Genomic DNA, 17,997 nt, shown 5'->3' with positions numbered 1-17,997 from the left:
GTATTGTGTTTTTGTGTTCTTAGGGTATATCCCTTAGAAGTGGTATAAGGGAGCTCAATTTTCAGGGTTTTTTGAGGAATCTCTATATCAGGGGTCCTCAAACTTTTTAAACAGGGGGCCAGTTCACTGTCCTTCAGACTGTTGGAGGGCCAGATTATAGTAAAAACAAATATTATGAACAAATTTATATGCATACTGCATATATCTTATTTAGAAGTGAAGAAACAAAATGGGAATAAATACAATATGTGGCCCATGGGCCATAGTTTGAGGACCATTGTGTCTATATTGTACCCCAGGAATGCTGGACTAGATGGCATTCCCACCAGCAGTGAGTAAGAGTTCCTTTTTCTTCACATCACTGCCAGTATTGATTTTTCTTTTTTTGTTCTTGTTGTTTTTTGTTTGTTTTGGATTTTTTTTGTATTGTGTGCCAATATGAACACCAAACCTTTGATATATATAAAAAATTATGGGGCTGGAGAGATAGCATGGAGGTAGGGCGTTTGCCTTTCATGCAGAAGGTCAGTGGTTCGAATCTCAGCATTCTATATGGTCCCCCAAGCGAGCCAGGAGCGATTTCTGAGCATAGAGTCAGGAGTAACTCCTGAGTGCTGCCAGGTGTGACCCAAAAACTAAAAAAAAAATTATATATATATATATATATATTATTTGATATATAAAACTATATATATAAATAATATATATCATTTGATATATAAAACTAGGCACAAGCTCAGTAATTCTAAATTTAGTAATAATGATCTAGCAAAACAACAGAATCCTCCATATAGGAAAGAAAGAATTCAAACTGTCACTCTTTGCAGATGACATGATACTATAATTTAGAAAACCCTAAAGACTCTACCAAAAAGCTTCTAGAAATAATAGATTCATATAGAAAAGTGGAAGACTACAAAATTACCATGCAGAAATTAATGGCATTCTTATACACCAATAATGATAGAGAAGAAATGGACATAAAAAAACAATCCTATTCACATTAGTGCCACACAAACTCATATACCTTGGAGTCAACTTAACAAAGAAAACTAAAAAAGTCTGCTTCAAGAAATAAAAGAGGACACAGGAAATGGAGGCACATACCCTACTGGCAGGATTAACATCATTAAAATGGCAATACTCCCCATAGCATTGTACAGATTAATGTGATTTCTCTAAGGATACCCATGACATTCTTCAAAGAAGTGGATCAAATACTCCCGAATTTTATTTGGAATAATAAACACCCATGAATAGCTAGAGAAACCCTTGGGAAAAGGAATGTAGGAAGCGTCACTTTCTCCAACTTTAAATTATATTACAAAGCAATACTCATTAAAACAGTATGATATTGGAATAAAGACAGATCCTCAGATCAATGGAATAAACTTGAGTATTCAGAGAATATTTCCCAGATATACAATCAATTAATATTTGACAAAGAGGCAAGAAATGCACAATGAAACAAGGAAATCCTCTTCAACAAGTAGTGTTGGTTCAACTGGTCAGCCACATGCCAAAAAGCAAACTCAGACCTCCAACTAACATCATGCACAAAAGTCAAATCCAAATGGATTAAAGATCTTGGTATCAGACCTGAAACCATATGGTATATAGAACAACACTTAGGTAAAACACTCCATGACATTGAGACTAAAGGCATCTTCAAGGAGGAAACAGCACTATCCAAACAAGTAGAAGTAAAGATGAACAGATGGGACTATATTAAGCTGGGAAGCTTCTGCACCTCAAAGAAAATAGTGCCTAGTATACAAAGGCCACCCATGGAATGGAAAAACTATTCACCCAATACCCATTAGATAAGGGGCTAATATCTAATATATACAAGATACTGACAAAACTTAACAAGAAAAATAATCTAACCCCATATGGGGAGAAGAAATTAACAATTCTTCAAAGAACTGCAAATGGTCAAAAGGCACTTGAAAAATGCTCCACATCACTGATCATCAGAGAGATGTAAAACAAGAATGAGGTACCATCTCATGCGACAGAGAATGGCACACAACTCAAAGAACAAAAACAATCAGTGCTGGCAGGGATATGGAGAGAAAGGTACTCTCACTCACTGCTGGTGGTAATGCCATCTAGTCTAGCCTTTATGGAAAACAATATGGAGATTCCTCAAAAAACTGGACATTGACAACCCATATAATCCAGCTATATCACTCCTTGGGATATACCCTAGGAACAAGATAATACAATACAAAAATGCCTTCTTCATACCTATATTCATTGCAGCGCTATTTACAACAGCCAGACTCTGGAAACAACCCAGATGCCTGGAAACACATAAATGGCTAAAGAAACTATGGTACATATACACAATGCAATATTATTCAGCCATCAGGAGAGATGAAGTCATAAAATTTTCCTACTCATGGCTAGTCAAGAAAACTATTATACTGAGTGAAATAAGTCAAAGAGATATAGATAGATACAGAATAGTCTCACTCAACTATGGGTTTTTAGAAAAATAAAAAAACATCATTGCAATCATGTCCAGAGGCAATAAAGATGAGGGCTGGAAGGACTGGCTCATGATCTGAAGCTCACCACAAAGAGTGATGAGTTCCATTAGAGAAATAACTATACTGACAACTACCATGACAATGTCAATGAGTGAGAGAAGTAGAATGCCTATCTTGAATACAGGCAGGGGGGAGGGGAGGCAGGAGGTAGATGGGAGACATTGATAATGGGAATGTTTCACTGGTGAAGGGGGTTGTTATTTTTATGACTGAAACCCAACTACAATTATGTTTGTAATCATGGTGCTTAAATATATTATTAAAAAAAAGAAATGCAGACATATACAAGTTAATGTTTACCTGGAATGTAATATTTTACTTATCAATCCTTGAATACTTTCCTTCAACTTTGCACATCCAAAGCTGTCCATACCATCAGCCAATGTGAGTTAAGATCCAGAGTTTCAAGTGCTGTTGAAACAATAACTGAAACATGTCAGTGTTTCTCAATGGAGACTCTCTGAGGTCACGCCATCCTTATTCAAGTGACAGTGGAAGATGACAAGCTTGTGAAATAGTTTCCCCAGAAAAGCTTCATTCAGGTCAGCATTCAGCTTGATCATCATGAATCAGTAGCTGCAGGAGTGGATCCTTTTATTGTAATGTAAAAACTCAACAATTCAGCTGTTGACTTGATTCTAGAATGCTCATTTTCTATCCTTGCTTCATAAGACTTTGGCTGCTTTACCATTTTTCATTTCTTTTTTGTATTGTTTAAACATTTTTTTATTTTAGACTCCCAAATTTGATAAAAAAAAAAATTGTTAAGGAATTGAGGACCGGCCTTTTGTAGCTTAGCCACTTAATAAAAAGATTAAAAGATTGCCCTTCAAATAACAATTCTTGGTGACTCTTTTTGTTTGTTTTTGTTTTTGGGCCACACCCGGCGTTGCTCAGGGGTTACTCCTGGCCGTCTGCTCAGAAATAGCTCCTGGCAGGCACGGGGACCATATGGGACACCAGGATTCGAACCAACCACCTTTGGTCTGGATCGGCTGCTTGCAAGGCAAAGGCCGCTGTGCTATCTCTCCGGGCCCATCAAATAACAATTCTTCATTGCCTACATAGGAATTATATTTTTAAAAATCTCTAGACAAAGTCTAGTTAACTCTGGGGTTGATCATCAGTAATTCATGTGAGTGAACTAAGACAGTGAAACACACCCATTGCTCCCCGAACTTTTCCTGCTGCCCCTTGGCCGTCTGTAACTTCCATTGCTCTGTCACTATGAAGTTGGATAATTCTTTTAAAGAATGAAAAGAAAATAAGCCATTTGAGGAATTTTGATAATGTATTCGTTGGTTTCAGAATTTATTATAAATCTAAGCTATGCTATGATTTACAAAGTAACATTGCAAAACTTTTCAGAATTAAATATAAAATGTTAGCTAAATCAAATCTCAAGACGAAGAGCTGAGGTTGAAGTTGTCTCTTTCTCTCTCAAACTCTCAAACTCTTGTTCTCTTTTTCTCTTTTTCTCTATCCTTTCAGTGGTTGATGCTCCACTCACTCCACTCTCTAGTAGACTGTAGACTGAGTTTCTGATGCCAAATCATGCTCCAGTCCATCCATCACCTGTGTCTTTCTGTAGAGATTACCACTTAAATAAATGACCAAAAAGGGTCATTTCCACTTCTAGGTAAGAAAATTTTTCTTTTCTTTTCTTTCCTTTCTTTTCCTTTTCTTTTTTTATTTTGGTTCACACCCAGTGACACTCAGGGGTTACTCCTGGCTATGAGCTCAAAAATCGCTCCTGGCTTGGGGGACCATATGGAACACACCAGGGGATCGAATCACAGTCTGTCCTGGGTCAGCCAAGTGCAAGGCAAATGCTCTATCGCTGCACAATAGCTCCAGCCCAAGAAGGTTTTTCTTAGTAATAACTTATAATTTTAAATTATATATTATTATTTAAAATATTTTAGTAATAAATCTTTTCATACTTAGTACAAAATAGCTATAGCTGTTTCCCTTTCTCCAAAATGCTACCCTTTCCTAGTTCATTTTACTTAATTTCCTATGAGATCAACTACATATGATCATCATGGAAACATGAAACCCTAAGCAAATATCTGTATTCCTGACCTGCATATGTGTGCTGTTAATTACAGTTTAATATTTAAGTAGATTATCTTCTTGATATTTGGATTTTCACTCTTGAATTTTTACCTAAAAACTATGTTTACCTGAATAAAAGGAAAAGAAATTTAACTGCATTGAGTTACTCTTTATACATTATAGACATAAAATGGGTTTTACATTTTTCTAATAGTCAAAATTTATAAGAAATCTTTTATTTGTGACCTTCTTCTCATTCTGTCCAGTTTTTTTTTTTAAAATATCCAAGAGGCAATAGTTACAGAAATTTCCTTAAATCAACATTTTCCAAAGTGAACCAAACTGCTCTCCAGAAAACAGGGAATGATTGGGGGGAAAGGGAAGTAGCTTTGGATACAATTTAGGAACTACTTTCTTTTTCTCTTTGTTTCCACAATATGGAGTTCTTGGGGAAGAATTAGGGTGACTGATGTTTTGAAGAGAGTGGTAATTTTGGGAATCCCTGATTCCTCAATTTCTGTGCTTTAAAAAATCTAATAAATATAACCTTAGCTACATAAGAGAGTGAATAGTGCAGTAGTGATTTTTAATGATCGGCCCCAGAAAATTCTTTCAACCTTTTTGGACAAATGATTAGAATGTGTTTTCTGGACCTCTTCCATCTAGGAAGAGCTTCAAGACCAGTTCTGGCCAGTGAGCTGTGAGTAAATGTGCTATTTATCTGTTCTGCTTTTGCTCCATGCCTCTTTGTATGACATATTTGGCCTTTAGTGTTTTTACCTTTAGTCCCTAGAATGGGGACTGCTCTTGATATTTTGATATTGTTGCTTTACCAACCTGATTCCTAAGGGGAAAACAGTAACCTTCTCTCTGAGTGGGTAACAAGTCTGATGAGAGGTTAGAGCAACAGATGGTAGTTGTGCAAATTTAGTGCCCATCTTCAGCATCTTTAAGGCATGGATTTCTGTCTTGATGGTACTAGCTTGCTTGACTCCAGTAGGAGTCAATCTAAAATGTGGGTTCCAGCCAGTCTATTAGTTCCATTTGGTAAGAGAAGGAGATCCCACTCCCTACCTTTGGAGACTCACAAAGATAATAAGATATTTTCATGACTCTGAACCAGAATTATTTGGAGCAACTCTATGAATCACTTTGTGAATCACCACTGTCAATGTTGACACTATTGGAACCATATGACCTAAACTATAACCAAAAATATACACTGCAAGTATCATTTCATTGCCCTCAGATACTTTCACAATCAATCCCGAGGCCACTCCAGAATTAAAAAAGGAAAAGCATCATTATTCTCCTACTGATACCCATTTTACTAGCCTGATCTGGGGAAGGGGAGAGTCTTGGAGCAGTGCCATTGAATACAAGAAGTAGATGATATCATTTTTCTTGCCATTCTTTGACTCCTTTGAGAGAGGGCAAGATTGAGAGCTGGTATTTTTGTCAGAAAACCTAGTATCTCCAGGAGTCCTTTTCAGGGATAAAGCAAAAGACTAGATTGATAAACACAGATATGTCTGTATATGTATCTCTCTGAAAAACTACTCACATAAACATGATCGTTACTTGTATCTTTCCAACACTTGTTACCACCATAAACACATGAAACCACTGGTGAGGAGGGTTTGTGGGGCTTGTCCAAGATCAAGGCTGGCAGATGGACTAGAGGTTCCTCCTGAGCATCTTGGTCATTCACTGCCCTGCACTCCGGCTCAAAAGTGAAAGTGAGGATCTGTGTCATTGACTAGCACTGAACACTGAGAATGGATGTTAGATATGTTTCATGGTGCAGAAAACCAAAAGGTTTAATTAATCTCTACCTTCTGGATGTACAAGAGACACCAGATGTCATGCAAGCTAAAATATCCAGTCCAGTGACACCTTAAAATAATCATAGAACCCTTCAAGAATTGGCATTTCAGCTCTGCAACAGCGAAATGAAACACAAATATGGGTTTTGATCTGGTTTTGTTTGTTTGTTTCTTTCTTTCCCAGATAAGTATAATCTGACACCATTACTTTAGAAAATTAAAAAGGCATATTTAATTTAAGTTAAAAATATACACCAGTACAAGTCATCTCCTCTTGGCTTTAAGACAGAAAATAAAGAAGAGAAGAAAAGTAAGTATATTACAGATAGTCCTGAGATACTTTGGGCAGTATTCTACAACTGAATGAATGAATGACACTCATCCAATAAATATATGCATATATGCTTGTCCCTTTTTTGCAGTTTTGTCTCATTTGTTAGAAAGACAATATAACCACAGTTATGGCTGTTAATTAGAGAGTGACATTCATTTTACACATACATATAAACACTATATAATATTATATATAATAATATATATATAAATATTACACACACATATATATAAAATCATAAAATCATTACATTGGATAAGCCACTTATTTGCCAGTTGTGCATCAGTCAAGCTGGGGTAGGTTAAAATTAGCATAGTGAATCTTAGGTACCTCAGAACATTTTCTATACTATTCTTAATTCTGGATGGCTCCCCTTTGTTCAAAAGAATGCTGATTATTTTAGAAGAGATGAAATGCCAGATTTCTCCACATCCCTTTCTTAGATTCAGTCTATTTGAGGAACTCAAGTCCTCCATCTGTACCTGACACTTTTAAAGCTTTGTATGAAACATCTGGTTTCCATTTTTGAAATGTCGACCTGTCCATCTTGAATGGGCATTGGGTAAAGTAGACAAATCCTGCTTTGTTTCAAAATCAACCATCTTGATTGTGATGCCAAAACCATATTTGCTCCATTAATCAGACCCCTAACAACTCATCAGGCCAGGCGGTGGTCAGCAGTAGTTCTCCAGTGCAGCATTTCTGCTAACCACTCCAAAGAGCACCGTAGTGGGCAACGAGTGTGTTTCCTCTCAGACTTGGACTTCTCTACTGCAGCTTGCTTTGGTCCTCCTTTCTTTAAACAATGATTTATCATTAATTTACAGAATTAAAGGATTCTATGGGTATAATCAAATGTAAGATTGAATTTATTTCCACCCAATTTATTTCCACCCAAGTTATTTCCACCCCCTCCAAGGTTCCATGACCTTCCCACTGCCAAAACGGTTCTTCTCCCCAACACACCCTACTGCCCCTGTAAGTTCCCAAGGCTTCACTGAGGCCCTGATTTAGACTTGTTTATCTTTGCCACTTTAGTTATTTATAATTTCTCTAGCTATTTATATTCCATGTGTGTATGGAACTAGTTGGTTAATATAGTTTACTTTCCAGATACTTTTACTTGACATAATAAACAGAGAATTCCTCCATTTGCCACAATTTTATCTCTTTTAAAGAAAGAATAATTTTACATTATATATGTACATATATACATACATATATGTATCCATATTTTTAAAGTGCTAAAGGCATCTTATGTGCTTGTATCTTACAAGGTTTCACATGTGATACTATTACTAAGGCCTGTGTATATTCATACATAAATGTAAGTATTTCTCAAGTCTTTGTTGATATGCATTAAGATTGAGACTATTGTGAATATCCTTGTGAATTAGTGTTTTCATATATGTCAGATAAATGTCAAAAGATGGAATTCTGAAGCATGTTCTGTTTTCATTTCCTTCAGGAAACTCTTATCCATTTATTAATTGAATTACTGTATTTTTGTGGAACTGTGTGAGTTATTAATGTATTTAAAAAACATACCCATTCTTCAAAAATATGACATGCAAGTAGATAACTTCCCTTGTGTGTTCTGTTGACTTTTGCCTTTGTGGTAGCTTTGTAGAAACTTTATAATTTGATTTACTTCCATATATTTATTTTGAAGTTTGTTTCCTTTTTTATCAGAATTGAGTCTTAAAATAAATTTTTGATGTTGAGTTCTGATATTTCTCATTTGTTTTCTTCTAGAAGAATTTAATATCTAATTTATTTTGTTATTTTGTGTGTGGTGTGAAATATTAATCTAATTTCTTTTCACATTATTTTCTTTTTGGGGCATGTATTAATATTGTTTTCCTAGCACCATTTGTTAAAGAGACTTTCTTTATCCCCATTATACAGTCACAGCTTTTTGGTAATAGATTCTATGGCCATGTATATGTGGATTTATCTGGGAGTTGTATTTTTGTTCTCTGGTCTGTGTGCTTATTTTTATACCACACCGTTTTAATGAGCATTTGTAATATAGTTTGTAGTCAGAAAACATAATACCTCAAATTTTCCTATTTTTTTAGAATCACTAGTGCTAGCTAGGGTCTTTAGTGGATACATATATGTATGATCTTATTTCTTTGAAAATGCCATTGCTATTTAGTAGTGGTGATTGTATTGAGGTGTAGATGGCTTTAGGAAAGGTGGTTGTCTTAATAATTCTTCACCTTGTTTAGGATTCCAAATGAATGTAAGTGCTTTACTTATAAGAGAGATTCAGGGAGAGTTTAAAATTCTGGTCAAATCTGGGTTTGATTTTGTCAATATGTATGGTCTTCGAGTCAGCCAGAAGTGGTCCCTGAGTGCCAAGCCAAAAGTAGGCCCTGATATAGCCAGGTGTGGCCCAAAATTAAAAAACAAAAAAACAAACAAACAAACAAACAAAAAACTTTTAAGATACAAGGCTTTGGACAACACCTAGATTAACTTTTAGAGAACTTTTATACAACTTTATGCAGAAAACTTCAGATGCAGGCAATTGGAAAAAATACAAATAAATATAATACTCTCCCCAAAGTTATTCCAGCCATTTTTCCCTCTGGAGAAGACTATGTCCAATATATATCTCTTTTTCTCCCCTCATATTTCTCTAAATAAAAACTATTTTTATTTTATTAGAAATAGTTTTTAATATTTTGGTCCTTTTTCTCTTTTCCCTTGTCTTTCTCTTTGTCTGAAGCCTCAGCCTTCTCTGTTCTCAGCCTAACTAATAAATTCCGACATGTCCTATCAGAAAGACAAGTTCAGAGACTGACTTCTGAGGGTTTTCAGGCTCTAAATGATTTCTGTAGAATGTTTGAGGTCCTAGATCTTCTTCTTTGTATAAATACCATCAACCTTATTTGACCTATATCCCCAGAATTAAGAGCCTTTGAATTTGTCAAAAGAAGCAAAAGGATAGATTCAAGTAGTATAGAACGTCACTGCTATCAAGATGCCATGCTCCCATGGTGAAACTTCATTTTTCCACCATGCTCAACACAAGCCTGAATCTGTGTCTTAAAATCTTGCTCTGATGTCAGTGAAGTGATTCTGCCCAACCCTGCTAGGAACTATTTGAATGTAGGTGGTAAAACCCCTGCTTCCTTCTGGCTGGTTCTGGTTATGTTACATGATGCTATGGATCTCAGTCCTTTCCACCATGCCCCATTCCCTGAAATGAGAAACATTTATGAATGAGAAGGCCTCTCCACCAATAATAAGTCATGTGTGCATGCTGACCTTATTTTACAGATTTTGTCCATCCCCCTGCCCACCACCCCCCAAGAGCTGCATTTCTGGCCTCTCCTCATCGTGATCCCATTAAGGCTGAATGATGTGGGCCTAAAGCTTGGACTCCCTCACTTTGTCTCTGCTACTGTTGCTTCTGCCAAAACATCTGCTCTGGCACTGTGGCAGATAATACTTCATTATGTCTGAGGAATGCTGCTGGCCACACTGTGCCATTCTCTTTGAAGTTAATGTGAGTCTTATGTGACAACATGACAGATCAGAACAGAGCTCACAAAGTGCTGTCCACCACATTAGAAAAAAAATGAAAAGAGAAAGATCCCTCTTTCATTTGTTCAACTCAAAATTACAGTCTTCTGGAGAACCAGTACATGGGAGGAAGCTGGCCACAAAGAGTGGGGTAGAACAATAAGGGTAGAAAAGGTAGCACTATAATGATGTGAGTTGGAAATGATCACTCGAGACAAGAACTGGTAGGCATGATAACCCTTCAGTGAAAATATTGCAAACCACAGTATCTAAAATAAAAAAGGAAGAGAAAAGGAGAGTTGTAAAATGTCTGCCCCATCGGCTGGCAGTGGGGAGGGCGAAAGGAAACGGGGGACAAATGAGGAGGGAAATGTGCACAGTGTAGAGAAGAGGATGAAAACTATGACTGAAATTCAATCATGAACAATTTTGAAACCATGAAAAATAACTATTATAAACAATCTTTTAATCTTGGTTTTTAAATGCAGTAATTTTGAAAATGATAATGGCCCTCTAGCCTTCCTTTAATGCAGACCCTTGGCTTGTAGATTGGAGAACATAATCATCAAACGGGGTACGTCTTTAAAACATATGATGGGTATGATTCTTTAAAACCTTTGATAAAACTTTAGAAATGCCCATGCAGCAATATGTAAGTTACTAGGAAAAAATAAAAACCAGCTTGTTTCCCCCCTATAGTTCCTATAATCTGGCTTTTGGAGTTTCTACTTCTGAGGGCTCTATCAATCTTGAAACCATAAAGTTGCACGTGATTTGTGTATATAGTTCTTAAATCTCCAAATAGTCCTTGAGTTACATGTAGTTAGGTGGTAATAATGAGCATCTAGAGGGAGCTAACTAAGTTCAGTGTCATGGCCTTAACACATGGCATGGATTTTATCATGAAATTCACCCAAACCACCAGAGGAATTAATGATGTCAATTTTGTGCATGTTGCAGATGGGGAAATTGAAGGAATTGGCAGAATAAGTAAGTGATTTTCCTAAAACTGCTTAGATTCGGGACCCAGACACCACCCTAGATCACAATGGAAATCACATTACTTTTTAGGGAGGGACCACACTCAGCAGTGTTCAGAGGTTACTCCTGGCTCTGTGCTCAGGAATTAATTACTCCTGGTAGGCTCAGGGGACCATATGGGATGCAAGAGATGGGACCTGGGTTGGCCACATGGAAGGCAAAAGCTCTCCCCACTGTGGTATCACTTTGGCTCCCAGAAATCATATTTCTAAAAGTCTAAACAAAGGAGAAGTTTTGTCCTAGATTGGGAAATTTAGACTAGCAATGAAAGGTTTCTTCACTTCTCTTCTGCACCTAGTTGTGTTGACTCTCTGTGCTCCTATCACTCTGGCCATAGCTTCAAGAGCTTTTCTTAAACTTTCTAGATTCACCCTAGAAGCCAAAATTATTATTCACTTGGGGAGAAAAATCTAAAATGCTTGGTGGAATTTTTATTTAGACTTTTCATAGTTTTAGTCAAATGTCTCTCATAAAGTTCTTATTGGACTAATATTTTAGTAATACAGGCAGAATATTACCTTAGTCAGCGATTTTTCTAGCCAAATGTCTAAATTAATGTTTCCTAAATAAATGTTGTCTGGGATCTAATCTTTCTGTTAACTGTAGGGTTAGCAAATGTTATGCTTTCTATTTCAGGAACTAAAAAAAAAATCATGCAGAAGAAATCACCTCCAAATCATTTTTATCCTCAAACAGGTTCTGTTCTAGCTATGATAATATATATCATGCAATAACTCTCCATTAGAAGATGACATCTACTTGAAAAGGTCTCTTGTTAGCTAAGTGTTTCCTTTACTGAATTATTGGCTCAATTTTCCCAGTGGTGAGAAGGCGGGGTGGGGGGCAGGAAGGAGGGAAGCAAAGTTAGAATTTCACTTGAGAGGAACGAAGACGAGAATAAAGACATCAGGAAAGCCTGGAGACAGCTTTCAGGTGGCAAATTCCAAGCTAGTACCCCCAGAAAGCAGGAAACCTCAATCATAAACTACCCCCGAAGTCCTCTGTGACTTTGAGAAATGACCAGAGCAGCAAGGAGCCCCAATAAGAGGGACCAACTGCACCCCCATCTGCCAAACGTTACTCTCAACCCACTGCTCCTATGGATGTGAACCAATCAATAGCCAATCCCCACACTTGAGACTGCCACCCTGACAGTCCTGGCCACTTTTTAAAAAATGGAATACAAGTGCAAGCAGTAAGGCATCTGCCTTGCATGCACTAGCCTAGGAAGGACCACGGTTAGATTCCCTGGCATCCCTTATGGTCCCCAAGCTAAAAGCGATTTCTAAGTGCATAGCCAGGAGTAACCCCCGAGCGTCACTGGGTGTGGCCCAAAAAACAAGCAAAACAAAAAAATGGAATACATTTTTCTGAAACAATTTCAGTCACCCCTGATGCAATATGGATCTTTCATCCTGAACTCATGAGAAAAAAATCCTTATCAAGAGTATCTGGCAAAAGAAAAGGAAGAAACTTCTGGAAAGTCCAAGAGCTCTTAATGACTTAGTTGAAGGTGCAAGGCTTATGTTTTTCTCCTTCATCTGTCAACACCAAGTCTCAGCACAACACCCATTTTTGCAAAATTCAAGTCCCAGGGATAGAGAGGGGAGCTGGCAAGAGATGTAAACAAGGGCCAAGGTTCAGGTTCAAAGTGGACTATGTGTGTGTGTGTGTATGTGTGTCTGTGTGTGTGTGTCTGTGTCTGTGTGTGTCTGTGTGTGTGTGTATGTGTGTGTTCCTTGGAGAATTGTCTGTATAGGTCTTTTTTCTTTTAACAGGTTATTTGCTTTTTAATCGTCAGTTGAATTCTGAATTTTTATAGTGTTTATAGTGTTTAGATACCAATCCTTTGCTAGATATGTGAATATTCTGTAGCTCCTTTACCTCCCTTTGCCTTCCTGCCTTTATGATACGTTCCATTTCCTGTAGAATTTTGAATTTAATGGCATTCCATTTATTTATTTGGATCTTGTTTCCCTTGTCAATATAATTGAGTGCATAAATAAATCTTTAATGTCTAGGTCCTAGAGTATCTCGACTATATTTTATAAACATATTTTATAAAGTTTAATATCCAAGTCTTTAATCTATTTTAGTTTGCTTTTAGTTTGTGTGTGTTTGGGGTACTATTTAGTTTGTGTGTACTATTCTCCCCCCCCCCTTTTTTTTTTGCATTTTCCACCATTTACTTTTGTTATCAAAAATAGTTCAGCTCTTCTTGCAAAACACAAGCAAAATAATAAATACTGGGCACATATATCACTTTTTCTTCCTATGGCTTTGGCCCACTCCCATCCCACAAAAAAAAAGTCAAACAAACAAAAATAAAAGCCCAAAAACAACAACAACAAAAACAACTCTACCTGACCAAAGTAAAATGACTCCAAGACACATCTACTCTGTGGCCAACTGTTCCTTCACCATGTCTTGTATTAGGTGAGTAGCCATCATGAAACATGCAATGAGCCAAATCAAACTGAATCTTCAACAGATCCCAGGCCTCATGAGATATAGTGCATGAGTAGTAATTGTAAACTTTCCAGCAGTAATTTTCTTTAAATAGACACTGTCAAAGCAGAAACTCCTAAGGTCCTTTTTTGTTGTTACAACTTTAACCTAGTCCTTGTTTTGCTTATACTGTGCTCCTCCAAGTGACTAGATTTCTCTTCCACACAATGTGACTCACTTGTCTTCCCTAACAGAAAAAAATGCACTGAAATGAAAATCTGGTCTGTGCTTGACATGGAAAATAACATTTTAAAGGAAATCTTTGTAGCTTCAAACATACCCAAATCACAAATTTTATGAAGATATTTTATTATACCTCTATTTTTAAAGCCTTCATAAGACTAGCACCCTAAAGAACCAGGGAGCATATTCAAAATAGAATAGAGAACTATTCAAGAAAGCAAATAATAATAGACAGTGGTGATATATATAATACATAAATATGGATACAGCTGGGGGCATTCCAAAATAATGTGAAATTTCAATTTCTAATCAAAGTATTTTAATAGTCTTCTCTTCTCTAACTTCAGAATAAAACTGCTTCTCTACACTCGATTAAACTGTTATTTCCATTTATTTTCCAGAACTGTATATTGAAGAGACTTTTCTTTCACCATTGTATGGACTTGGCTTCATTGTCATAGATTATTTTTTATTGATTGATAGATTTATTTATGATCACTCTATTCTTGTCCTTCAGCCTGTGGCCCTTCTTATGTTCTAGTTCCACATCTTTTCTTACTGTTGTATCATAATATAGATTCAAACCAGTAAGTATAAGATTGCCTTTTCTTTTTCTCCTAACTATTTTGTGTCTTTGGGGTCCTTGAGGTTTCATATAGGTTTTAGAATTGTTTTATAAAACTAAAAGTGTTATTGTCATCTTGCTAATGATTACATTAGGTTAGGTTGCTTTAGGTAAAAGTCACCATTTTAATAATATTGTTCTTTAAAGTAATTAACATATTGGGTTACTTTTCATTTATTTGTGTTTCTTTCTGTTTTGTTTTGTGGTCACACATAGTGATGCTCAGGGGCTACACCTGACACTGTACTTGGGAATTTCTCCTTATCAAACTCAGGTCAGCCACATGCAAAACAAACACTCTCCCTGCCTTACTATATCTCTCTGACCCTGTTTCTTTTTTAAAGTTCTTATAGTTTTTATGACACAGGTGTTTCACCTTTGTTAGGTTTACTACCAGGTCTCTATCTTCCATGATTCAATTTTAAGTGGGTTTGTTTCACTAATTTCCTCATGCCTAATTCATTGTGGTTAGAACAACAGGAGATTTAAAAGATTTATGTCTATTGATTTTGTATTCTCCACTTACTAAATGCATCAATTATGCCAGTGATTTTATGATGGAGTTTTTAGTGTTTCCTATATATTTTATCATGTTGTCTGCAAACAACAGTAGTTTTACTTCATTTCCATTCTGTATTTTTTCATGCCTAATTGCTTTGCTTAGAACTTAAAAATATATGCGTGAAAGTAGTTATGAAACTGACCATCCTTCTTCTAGTTCTAAAGGGGAAAGTTTTAGTTTCTCACCATTTAATATGATGTTAGCTATGAGTTGATGAGCCTAGTCCTTACTAGGCTGAGATATATTACCCTCTCTAATTTATTCCTTTATTTACTTTTTTCCATTTTTTTGTTTTTTGGGGGCCACACCTGGTGACACTCAGAGGTTACTCCTGGCTATGCGCTCAGAAATCTCTCCTGGCTTGGGGGACTATATGGGACGCTGGGGGATCAAACCACAGTCCATCCTAGGTCAGCCACTCACTAGGCAAATGCACTACTGCTGTGCCACTGTGCCAGCCCCTCCCCTCCCTAATTTATTAAGTATTTTTATCATCAATATTGAATCATGTAAAGATGATTTTTCAGAATCTTTAATAAGACCATATGATTCTTCTCTGTTAGTGAGATATTTTACATGAATTATTTTGTATGGTTTGAACCCTCACTAAATCCAAGGATTTATAATGTGTTGTTGCATTGATTTGGCAAAGGCAAGTGTGAGTTTGGGTAGCATAAATGAACCCAGGTAGTTTTCTGGCTTTTCCTTTAGGTGGGAACATACAACGACATCAGTTTTCAGTATTTACAGTCATGTGCTTCAGATCAGGAATTTGTGTTACTTCTTTACTTGCTCTCTATTCTAACGTCATCACTGTGGGCCACAAGATGACTTATCCTACTCTACTATGTCCTTTTTGAGTGTCTGTCAAAGAAAACCACTCTCCACATTGGCCTAGGCTCTTCCTGAATCACAAATAAGCAAACACAAATGAGATAAATATAAAAGAAGACATTTAAAAATAGATTTCTAGTAATATGGCCATCCAGAATCACTGAGTAACTTACCCATGTGGTTCAGATCCTTTAGTAAAACATCCAGCAGTGAAATTAGATGGATGAGGGGAAGGTTTGTGGAAGAGGTTAATGGTTTCCTAAAACAAGCTGTGACAGTGAGGCATATTTAAATCTGCCTTTTTTTTATTGAAAAGAGTAGTGAAGAACAATGAAGATGACATTACAAAGAGAAATTTCCCTTTGTCTGAGGAGCCCCTCCTTTAAAATAAATCATTTGTAAAGAAAGACCTACTTGAGCCTAGAAGATTTTTGCTCCCTTGTCCAAGTTCTGGTGCCCACAAGGTTCTTAATGTCATTTCACTATTTCTGTGCCTTTTTTACATTTCTTTGAAATTTCTCAATTTTCCTCATTTGATAGACTCAAATTTTTCTGGTAGCTGACATGACAGAAAACAAATCTTTGAATTTCTTTAATTTTTATTAATATCTTTATTTAAATACCTTGATTACAAACATGATTGTAATTGGGTTTCAGTCATGTAAATAACACCCCCCCCCCTTCACCAGTGTGACATTCCCATCACTTGGGACACTGGCAAATCATGAGGAAGATGATAAACAGATGAGCAAGTAACTGGATGCTATAGAACAAAGAGCTGTTATAGAAAACAAATCAAAGACAGAGGAAGGAAAAATGCCATTTCTAGAAGGTTTTAATGTGGAGAGGGAGCAAGAATGGCAGTGGGGATGCAGAACTGGCTGCTAATTCTAATAAGAATTTTTCTTCTCTCTCTCTCTCTCTCTCTCTCTCTCTCTCTCTCTCTCTCTCTCTCTCTCTCTCTCTCTCTCTCTCTCTCTCTCTCTCTCTCTCTCTCTCTCTCTCTCTCTCTCTCTCTCTCTCTCTCTCTCTCTCTCTCAGTGCTTACAGACTCTAATCTGTCTATGCCCAGAATTTTTATACTTCACTTGGAATTTTTAATCTCTATGCCAGATCTACTTTGCCAATTATCTGGCCATACTCATACATTTTATAATATAGGATCCCTGGACTCAATAGTCCAAATAAAACATTTTTTTCAAACCACTTTCCTGCCCCTGTATTCTACAGTGTCATTGTAATGCCCAGAGCTAGTCAGGTTTTTAACGTTGGTTTGGGGATTATTATGGCAATATTTAAGATCTGTTTCCTGATTCAGTTCCTTAATAATTCCTCTGTATTTGTATTAGGAGAAATTTTTAATCAGTCACTTAGTTTCCTTTCCTATGATTGGTGACTTACTCAAATATCAACTATTGGAAAAGCAAGTGGGTAAATTTTTTTAGCTAGATTATTTCTCCCAGATCCACCCAAGGACTAAAACTACACAGTAAGCCTAAAATATATGCATAATACTTAACAGCCTTGCTTTATTTTCAGTGGCTATAAAGAAACTATTTTTTTCTCCTTGGGATATGGTAATGAGTATATATGGAGCCAGTGGTTGTTCCCATGAAGGTATGCTTCAAGAGGGGAGAAACCCTGAATCTCATAGGCCACAGGAATTCCCTTTATCCCCCAATACTTACTGTGCCTATGCAAAAAAAAAAAAAAAAAAAAAAAGTGGGGGAAACACCAAACCCTGCCACTCCAGCACTCCTTTTTCTTGTTTTGTTTTGTTTGTTTTTGATATTATTTTCCTTCTCTTTTTTCTTCCACTTTGTTCTTTCTTTTTCACTCATGTGAATATTATTTGGTGATTTTTTTTTTGGCTGGATGCATTTATTTCTTTTTTCTTTTTTTTTTTTTTGGTGGTTGTTACCAAATTTTTTAAT

Source organism: Suncus etruscus, chromosome 14, assembly GCF_024139225.1.
Source record: "Suncus etruscus isolate mSunEtr1 chromosome 14, mSunEtr1.pri.cur, whole genome shotgun sequence".
Taxonomy (NCBI): domain Eukaryota; kingdom Metazoa; phylum Chordata; class Mammalia; order Eulipotyphla; family Soricidae; genus Suncus; species Suncus etruscus.
Note: the sequence above shows the minus strand (reverse complement) of the source record.